Raw genomic sequence first — 10,329 nt, 5'->3', positions numbered from 1 at the left:
TATTTATCACAAAGGAAACTAAATGTCAGATCATTTAGAGTCTGTGGATGCTGAGGATCTCCAGCAGCAGTCAGTCACACAGTGCTTCTGAAGAGGCCTCTGACTGAAGACTGTTGCTAGGTAATAGTTTCATCATTATCCTCACATGCACGTTAGCATGTGAGACGATTCAACTTCCTGTTTCTCTCCACCTCGGCTGATAAATCAGTCAACAAATCCTGCACTTTTTTTGCTGCAATGCATAATTGTGAGTTTCTGTAAAAATGATAAAACTGTGTTAATGTGATGCTAACTCCCACCTGCAGGTGGCAGTATTTCTTCCTTCTGCGCTGCCTCAGCTGGACTGGAGGTGAAATGACCGTCTAATCGATACGACGAGAAACAAAAAGTCACATTTACTGTCAGACATAAACGTAAATATGGGAACATTTCTTGCAGATATTTCTAACTTAGCTTCACAAAATCAGTGACTTTTAATTCATTAAAAAGATGCAGCTGCTGAACTCAGACATACTTATTATTTTGTGGACGGTTTTATGCATGCTGGCCCTTTAAGAAGGTTCATGATTTGACCCAGAGTGAAGCTGAGTTTGACTTCCTGTGGTCGTTTCTGCTGCGGCTCAAGCTGCGCAGATTGTCCAGGTTTTTGTTTGAGGCGTGGAAACAGACGGTAACCAGGCTGTCAGCACTGGACCCGTTTCCTCTGGGTTCTGCAGCGGCCTGGACTCGGACGGCTCCAGGCTCGTTGTGAGGCTGTTAGCCGACTCAGAGCCCGGCTCCCTGCGGAAACGATCCTCCTGCAGCAGAGGACGGATTTACTGGATCAGCGCAGCGCTGAGCTCTTCATGTTGAGGCCTGAAAGTCCAACCAGCATGTCTGCCCTCAATCCTCCTTTATCCACTCAGTCTCTCCTGGTTTCCTCCTTTATTTTCTGTTTTTACTGTTTAACTCCTAAACATTTAGGTTTCTGGGTGATTCTCCTCCAGTGCTCCGAGATGTTTATCCCTCTCTTTCGTTTGGTTTCATATTTTATCAGACAGGAAACAGGAAGTCTTGGTTTGACTGCTGGGAGGAAAGCTGAGCCACAGAAAACTGGGCTGGCCGTCAAACTGACCAGGGGGAAGAAATGAGGATCCAGGAGACGTGAATAAAATTAGCCACAGAAACAGAAACGTCCAAAATGAAGGAAGAAATCCAAACACACAAATATGAATGTGTCCAACATGCAGCAGGAAAGACTAAATCAGGACAGAATCTTTTTCTGTCCGCAGCCTGTTAGCGGTGATGAAGGTTTGGACAGCAGATCATGTGACATCATCGCTTCAGGCTGGCCGCCTGTAGGGACCTGAGGGCGGATCGTCGGCTTCACGTCCAACTCAGGCTGGAGGGCAGGGACTGACCAGGAGCAGAAAGGAAGACAGACAGACATGCAGGACGTCAGAGCAGCCGACCAACCAGAGAGCTGACCAACCAGAGAACTGACCAACCAGAGAGCTGACCAGTCAGAGAGCTGACCAGTCAGAGAGCTGACCAATCAGATCAGCCGACCAGTCAGAGAGCTGACCAACCAGAGAACTGACCAACCAGAGAGCTGACCAGTCAGAGAGCTGACCAATCAGATCAGCCGACCAGTCAGAGAGCTGACCAATCAGATCAGCCGACCAGTCAGAGAGCTGACCAATCAGAGAGCTAACCAATCAGAGAACTGACCAACCAGAGAGCTGACCAGTCAGAGAGCTGACCAATCAGATCAGCCGACCAGTCAGAGAGCTGACCAATCAGAGAGCTAACCAATCAGAGAACTGACCAATCAGAGCAGCCGACCAGTCAGAGAGCTGACCAATCAGAGAGCTAACCAATCAGAGAACTGACCAATCAGAGCAGCCGACCAGTCAGAGAGCTGACCAATCAGAGAGCTAACCAATCAGAGAACTGACCAACCAGAGAGCTGACCAGTCAGAGAGCTGACCAATCAGATCAGCCGACCAGTCAGAGAGCTGACCAATCAGATCAGCCGACCAGTCAGAGAGCTGACCAATCAGGAGTAACAGCAGAAATAAAGCTGGAACATTTGGATGTTCCGTTTGGATCGAATCACTTCAGTTTAGTTCAGTTCGGTTCTGAAGCCTCCAGTAGTTTATATTTTCATAATTTTTCTTTTCTTATAAATCACTTTGATTTCATCTCATTTCACTGCAACTCAGAATAAATAACATTTCAGTGCATTTTGCATAAAGTGCAGATTTATTTTCACCTTCAGGTTAAAGTCTCTGACCTGTTGGTGGAACGAAGTCGATGTTTTTAATCTGAATTATTAGGAAGATAAATATGCACAGTAAAAACTGCTGGGTTAAAAATAACCCCATTCGTAACCCAGCGCTGGGTGGTTTTAACCCAACTGGGCTGAGGGTTTGACCCAGTTCATCGGGTCATGGCGGCTGACCAAAGGTTGGGTTGAAACTCATAACCCAACATGAAGGGTCATTATATCACTATAGTTGGGTTAAAATTAAAAAAAGATTTTAAATTTCACTATATAAAAACAATCTGAATTTAAAGCTTCTTTTATTTCCACGTGATGTATAGAGGCAGCAGATTTCACTTACAAAAGTTACAAAACATAAGTTGTTTTAAAAGTATATATAAAGTTAAATCACTTCAACTCATTTGGCTACATCTCCATTAGTATCTGTTTCTACACATTAGACAACATTTCATGTAAAAAGTCTGTTTTAAAGCAAACAAGTAAAACTTTCAGCCATTAGGAGCATTTTTAACGACACTTTAGCATTTTTTCAGTCTCCCTGCATGAAGACATTTCGGTTCCATGTTGTCACATTTTGTAGATGCACCAGCAGGTTTGACCCAACCTGATGGAGAGAAGACGGATTAAATGCACGTATTTAATCTGATTCAGAGATGAATGTTGACTTACAGGCTGGATGTGGATGAAACCTGAACCTCCAGGTTGATGCTCTGAATCTTCTCCCAGGTGCATAAAGTAGAGCAGAGAACTGGCAGCAGCTGCAGGACGACATCTTCTTCTGCATCAAACATAAACTAGAGTTAAAATGTTTCAGTAACATGAAAACATTTAGAGAACATTTCTGCTGAGCTTCAACACCTTGAGGGAGTCGACTCATGTTGGGTTTCACTTTATTCTCCTCCTGGATGTAAAATTATAAAATCTATCAGAAAAGACAAAATCACAAATCAAACTTCAAGAATGACTGAATTCAATCTTATAGCTGTTTCCACTGCAAATAACCAGCAATTTCAAATGTTCAGAGTGATTTTTATGTTCCTAAAAATAAATATAGCACTTAATAAAATAACACATATAATTTAGTTTAGAAGTAAAACTTAAACACTAACTTAGTGCTGAATAACTTTCACTACCAACTTTAAATAAATGTATTTGTAATTAATAATAATAAAATTAGCAAACATTAACATTAGATATCGTCTTATTTTTGCTTTTAACTCGTTGCCGAAAACCAGCGGGAGTTTGAAAGCAATGTGCCGGGAGACGGTCGTTCTCTCTCGGCTTAACGAGCCGAACCCGATGACCCGGTGACCCGATGACCCGGTGACCCGGTCCTCTGACGGAGCGGGCGAGACGAGCCAGCGGCTGCAGGGCGCGGATAAGTCCGAAACCGTCCGAGCATGTTTGTAATTCAGCTATATGTTAATAAGCCGAGCACATAGTTATCATAAATGACACAACTAATTTATAGTAACTTAGCAAAAGTTATTTTATTTTCAAAAAGCATAATATACCCACTTTATTAAAGCTCTGCTCGCTCTCCTCCGCCATTACTGCTGGTGATGGAAACACGTAGCCTCAGCCCGCTGAGGATGCGCGCGCATATCGCACCCAGCGAACATCCGGGGACAAACCGTCACAATATCATTCCTTTTAAAACTAAATAGATTTTTAAACATTTGAGCATGTTCAGTTACAAACAAATATGATTGAGGTTATATTAAACAACTGAATTTAATTTGCTTGACAAATTGTGCCATTCCCCTTCATCTTTTTTTCCAACAGCCGTGTGGTAGCAACACCGAAGCTCTTTGTCAGAGCAAGCTGCTACCGTAATAAACATTTAAATAACCATAAAAATAAATATCAAACATGCTTGAAAAAAATTCAATTTACTTATAAAACCCTATTCACGTTGAAACGTTATCTTCTTTTTACTTACCATGTCTTATTTCAAAGTAGAGGAGAAGCCCGACATGCAACGTTCACAGTCTTGTTGAAAATGGAGGCTTGTGAAGAGGGGCGTGGCTTGTGAAGAGGGGCGTGGCTTGTGAAGAGGGGCGTGGCTTGTGAAGAGGGGCGTGGCTTCTTCCAAGTTTCGTCTTTAACCCAACCGATTGGGTAAATCTACCGAACCCCTGACCCAACAGAAGTGTTCAAGCTGTAAACCTCAGGTATATTTCTGACCCAACTCTTGCGTTTATCCAGAATGCCCTGCGCTGTAGTCCACTTCCTGCTTTTGGGGCGGTCTCTGGTTCGCTTGGCGTTCACATTCAAACCAGACCGAGGTTTGGAGGACCAGAGGTCAGAGGTCAATTAGCATTCACACCTCACAACCGAACCGGACTTTGACTAGGCAGTCGGACTGGAGTGGGATTACAACCTCTGAAGCTGTAGTGGTTTCCTCATGACTTTAACTAGGACATTTAGCAAAAACTGCTAAATCCCTAAGATGTATGGTGGTCATGTTTTTTCTCTGTTTCTCTCTGGTAAATTTTCCTGTTTGTCTCAGAAATTCTGCTCAGATGTTGGTGGGTCAGAACCGGGCCGGTTCCGGGTCGGGTCTGGGCTCAGCCCGGTGCCTCAGCCGGCGTGTAATTAGCATGTAGTCTGGAGCAGAAACGCGTTTCCCTTCAGCCTCCACTCCGTCAGCTTCCTCACTCGGCTGCTTAGCGACGTCTAATTAGCCCAGCGTGTCAGCAAACTGTGTCGGCGCCGAACTTTTTGTTTTGTCATTGAAATGAGCTTTTAGAACCGAACCGCTGAGACGTGACGTGTCGCCGGATCCATAATCCTGAAAGAATTGTTTACCTCTGTCATCGCGGGGAGAAGCCGAGCTCGTTAACAAACAGCCGCTTATTAATCAGAGAAAAGAGGCTTTGAGCCAAATCAATACAGAAACAGGAGGAACAAGTTCAGCTGCTGGAGTCAGAACTCAATCCGCCTGCGGGTCGGAACCAGAACTGGGCTTTTCATTATAGTATCTTGCAGTGGCTTTTTGTCTGATTCAGGTTTAATACGTTTTTTATTGGTGTGTTTGTTAGTTTTTATTGCACCTTTAAGGCTCCATCCACACCAACCAGTTCAGGCTGCTTTAATCCAACTACACCACGTTGGCCTAGTCAAAGTCCGGTCCAGTTGGTGAGGTGTGAATGCGAATTGACCTCTGACCTCGGTCTGGGTTCATTTGAAGTGAACTCTGGTTTATGGGAGGATTTTCCTGCCACAATCCAAGAGGACATTTTCAGTCTGACAGCCGGATTTCATGTCTTTTGTTCTCAAAACTCCTCAGTCGCCCACTGGACGTAGGGAGAAACAACCATGCCAACATTCTGCTCCGTAGAACATCCGCCAGGAGAACTACTGATCGCTAACAGCTACTGATCGCTAACAGCTACTGATCGCTAGCAGCTACTGATCGCTAACAGCTACTGATCGCTAACAGCTACTGATCGCTAACAGCTACTGATCGCTAACAGCTACTGATCGCTAACAGCTACTGATCGCTAACAGCTATTGATGGTTAACAGCTACTGATCGCTAACAGCTAATGATGGTTAACAGATACTGATCGCTAACAGCTACTGATCGCTAACAGCTACTGATTGCTAATAGCTAATGATGGTTAACAGCTACTGATCGCTAACAGCTACTGATCGCTAACAGATACTGATCGCTAATAGCTACTGGTCGCTAACAGATACTGATTGCTAATAGCTACTGATCGCTAACAGCTATTGATGGTTAACAGCTACTGATCGCTAACAGCTAATGATGGTTAACAGATACTGATCGCTAACAGCTACTGATCGCTAACAGCTACTGATTGCTAATAGCTAATGATGGTTAACAGCTACTGATCGCTAACAGCTACTGATCGCTAACAGATACTGATCGCTAATAGCTACTGGTCGCTAACAGATACTGATTGCTAATAGCTACTGATCGCTAACAGATACTGATTGCTAATAGCTACTGATCGCTAACAGCTAATGGTGGTTAACAGATATTGATCGCTAACAGCATCTGATCGCTAACAGCTACTGATCGCTAACAGCTAATGGTGGTTAACAGATACTGATCGCTAACAGCTACTGATCGCTAACAGATACTGATCGCTAATAGCTACTGGTCGCTAACAGATACTGATTGCTAATAGCTACTGATCGCTAACAGATACTGATTGCTAATAGCTACTGATCGCTAACAGCTAATGGTGGTTAACAGATATTGATCGCTAACAGCATCTGATCGCTAACAGCTACTGATCGCTAACAGCTAATGGTGGTTAACAGATACTGATCGCTAACAGCATCTGATCGCTAACAGCTACTGATCGCTAATAGCTAATGGTGGTTAACAGATACTGATCGCTAATAGCTACTGATCGCTAACAGCTACTGTTCTTAGGCAGGATTTTGCTCACTCAACCAACTCCCTACTTCCAGTGGGTGGCTCAGGTTGCTACAATCGATAGCAGCCATGGGCAGACCCGCTAGAAGGAAACAAACACACGCAGGACAACGCTTTCATTCTATTGGCTGAGAAATTGCCAGGCAACGGTGCATTTTTTTTCCAGAAGCAAGCAGAGAGTCCAAGCAGAAACTATGTCTAAGCGTTACAAGTTTTGAGAAGAAAGACATGAAGTCCTGCTTTCAGACTGAAAATGTTCTCTTGGATTATGGCAGCAAAATTCCCCCATACTGGTTCAGTCTGAATGTGAACACCAAGCGGACCAGAGACCGCTCCAATAGCAGGAATTGGACTACAGCGCAGGGCATTGTGGGTAAATCCAACCAAAGCTAACATGCTAGCCTAGCGCTAGCAGCAGAAATGGCTCCTGGTCTTTAGCCTAAAGAGAAATCCTCCAACCGCTAAAATCCTCCATCTTGTTTCCATCTGGTGAAGAAGGAAGTTGCTCTCAGTGTCTTCAGAGGTTTTTGTGTCGTTTCCTTCAGTGGTTCTTGGTGCAGCGCCCCCACAGGCCAGGAGGGGAACAGGTTGGTCTGACTCAGAGCAGCTGGAGGTGGAGCAGATGTTCTGGTTCCAGTAGAACCGGGTCGACTGGACTGTAAGGGGTAAAACACTTTAAGTCCCTTTAAGGTCCAGGATCCGCTGGGAGACGTCTGGCCAGAGTCGTAATGTTTATATGAAATCTGACGGCCGTGTTTGAACCATGTGTTGATGTTTCCTGCGTTCCCGCCGCCTGCGACTCGCCTTCGACTCGCCTTCGACTCTCAGCGTTTTGGTTCTTCAAGGTAAAAACTTTGTTTTCCTGCTGAGCTGCTCTGAGTGTCGGAGGATCCAGGAGATCAGTTATAAAACTGACAGGTTATGAACACATTCAGGTTTGAAACCTGTCTGAAGACAAACAGCCTTAACCTGATTATAATCCACTCCACTGGGGGGCGCTGTGGAGTCTCAGAGCAGACTTGACCCTGCTGCTCCTCTCCTTCACCTGCTGCTGATGCTAATCCATCCAGAAAGTGTGTGCGGACGTCCAGCCAGCAGAAAGCATGAAGGTGAAGCTTTATTGATCCGCGGGAGAAACTCTGAGCAGATCGGAGCGCCGGCGGCTTCAGCAGCTGGCAGAGCCGCGTCACAGCCAGGGCCTTTCATCACAGCAGATGCTGCCTGACAGCAGGTCGCGACCCCGCTGCCCGCACCTTAAACACACACACACACACACAGTTCACTACAAGTGGCTGCCAGTGGGCCAGACTGGAGCTGAGAGAAAACAGAGCAGCATGAATCCTGAACGACGCAGAAATAATCAGGAAGAATTTCAGTAGAAACTCCTGCTCTAGATTTTACATCTAGAGTCAAACCTGGACTGCAGGACGGAAAACCATACCGCTTTTATTTATGAAGAGCTTTAGAATAAAGGCCCACAAAGTGACGCACAATAACAAACACAGAGGAGTTAAAATAGATGAGATCATTAAAGCAAAGCCTGTCAGGATGAGCTGAAGGATTCAACCAATAAATGGGTTTAAGAAGAGAAGAGAAACTCTGCCTGGATGCAGGAGGATGAACTCCCATCACTTTGATCCAACTCCAGTCCGTTTGGCTAGAAGGTCCGGTTTGTTCTTCACCTCCTTCGGTCCGGTCGACCCGGTTCTGCTGGACCCAGAACATCTGCTCCACCTCCAGCTGCTCTGAGTCAAACCAACCTGTTCCCCTCCTGATGGTCCAAATGACCCGGTTCTACTGGAACCAGAACATCTGCTCCACCTCCAGCTGCTCCGAGTCCAACCAACCTGTTCCCCTCCTGGCCTGTGGGGGCGCTGCACCAAGAACCACTGAAGGAAACGACACACAAACCTCTGAAGACACTGAGAGCAACTTCCTTCTTCACCAGATGGAAACAAGATGGAGGATTTTAGTGGTTGGAGGATTTCTCTTTAGGCTAAAGACCAGGAGCCATTTCTGCTGCTAGCGCTAGGCTAGCATGTTAGCTTTGGTTGGATTTACCCAGAATGCCCTGCGTTGTAGTCCACTTCCTGCTGTTGGAGCGGTCTCTGGTCCACACATTCAAACCGAACCCAGACCGAGGTTTGGAGGACCAGAGGTCAGAGGTCAATTAGCGTTCACACCTCACCAACCAAACCAGAGTTTCTGGGCAGACGGATTGGAGTTGATGATGAAGAGTCGGTTCTGGTTCTGGTTCTGCTTCTGCTGCAGTGAAACATGTTGCTGTTTGCAGTTGTCTTCCAGCTGGAGGTTTCTGATTGGCTCCTGGTCTCCATGGTGAGCGGTTTTCTCACGCCGTGCCTCAACATGCTGGCTCTGCATCCTGTTGCCATGGCGCCGGGCTGCAGGGCGGAGGAACCACCTGGAGGCTCCGTGGATTCTCACATGCGTCACTCTCCTCCTCTTCGTCCTCCTCCTCATCCTCCTCTCCCTCATTCACACCTCGGCAGCTCAGGCTTCGCTCGCCAACAGGAAGTCATTCAGGGTTTGCAGCTTTCCCTCCTTCCATTCGTCTGTTTCCATATTTAACTTTTCTTCCTCCTCCGTTCAGGATGAAATTCCTTTTCCTCTTCATTCATCCTGCTGCCTGAGTTTCTGCCTCTGTTCAGGCTAACAGCGGCTAACGCAGCTTCCTCCTCTGGACTCGCTCCGTTCTTCTTCTCCTCCACCTCCATGTCTTTCAGCTCAGTAAACAAACTGCTCACCTTCTCTAACGACTCGTTCAGTAGCTGCCGCATCGTTCAGGAAAAACCGCAGCTGTTCATTATTCTTCATCTCAGAAGATGAAATATAATAAATTCCTTCGTTCTGGCTGGGGGCGTGGCCAGTAGGCTGTCCTTGGATTCTGATTGGCCAGTCAGCCCATTGGCAGGATGATGTGTGTCAATCAGGTTTATTAGTGTCGCTCATTTCAATGCATTAAAATCATAACGCAGAAATAACAAAGTCATGAAAACATCATTCAGTCACCCAGAAACAAACTTTACATTGTGATGAATGACATCATCATAATAATCAATAACACCAAACATGCTGGTTTCAGTTATTATGGTTCAGATCAACTCCAGCCAGGAGGTTTAGAGACATTCAGTGTTTCGGCTGTTTTTCAGTTTTCTGGAAGTTTGTTCCAGATTTTCAATCCAATCCAACTTTATTTATAAAGCACTTTAAAACAACCACAGCTGATTCAAAGTGCTGTACATTAAAACACAACAATAAAAAAATAAAAACTTACAGTTTAAAACTAGATCCTGCTGGAGTTGAAAGCCAAGTAAAATAAACTTTATGCATTTTGGTGCATAAAAGCTGAAAGATGTTTATTGGAGAAAATAAGGAAAATAGTTTAACAGTTTTTGCCATTTTTAGTCAATAACGGTTCACTAATTTTGACTTTAAGTTAAATAAGTTGAATAGAGTTAGCATAACGGTGCTAGTTGTACAGTTAAGCTGCGCTAAGCTAACTATGCTAACAGAGTGCTAACACTGTAGCAAACTGAGTAGTTTTCACTGTTAAACAGATGCTTGTGTTTTATTGGGATAAATAAATAGTTTTGGCTGACGGTTCTTTATAATCTGCACTTTGATCAGGT

At 45.0% G+C, this 10,329-nt stretch overlaps 1 long non-coding RNA gene across 4 annotated transcripts; it reads right to left on the bottom strand.

The window, feature by feature from the left end:
- Nucleotides 1-2,548: 2,548 nt before the first annotated feature.
- On the bottom strand, nt 2,549-8,498 carry LOC145551600 (uncharacterized). 4 transcript variants are annotated; one of them, XR_014087467.1, is made up of 4 exons: nt 4,209-8,498; nt 3,125-3,167; nt 2,936-3,044; nt 2,549-2,870 (listed from the first exon to the last, which is right to left on the bottom strand). It is a non-coding gene; the product is annotated as an uncharacterized LOC145551600 (long non-coding RNA). The 4 variants fall into 4 exon arrangements; XR_014087465.1 differs by having other exon boundaries at nt 3,125-3,188; nt 4,209-8,492; XR_014087464.1 differs by lacking the exon at nt 4,209-8,498 and adding an exon at nt 3,785-4,172 and having other exon boundaries at nt 2,962-3,044.
- Between the last annotated feature and the right edge of the window lie 1,831 nt (nt 8,499-10,329).

This window comes from Poecilia reticulata, chromosome 5 (genome assembly GCF_904066995.2).
Source record: "Poecilia reticulata chromosome 5, P_reticulata-male-v2, whole genome shotgun sequence".
NCBI classification, from domain to species: Eukaryota; Metazoa; Chordata; class Actinopteri; order Cyprinodontiformes; family Poeciliidae; genus Poecilia; species Poecilia reticulata.
The sequence above is the reverse complement of the archived record's forward strand: the minus strand, read 5'-3'. Positions and strand labels throughout refer to the sequence as shown.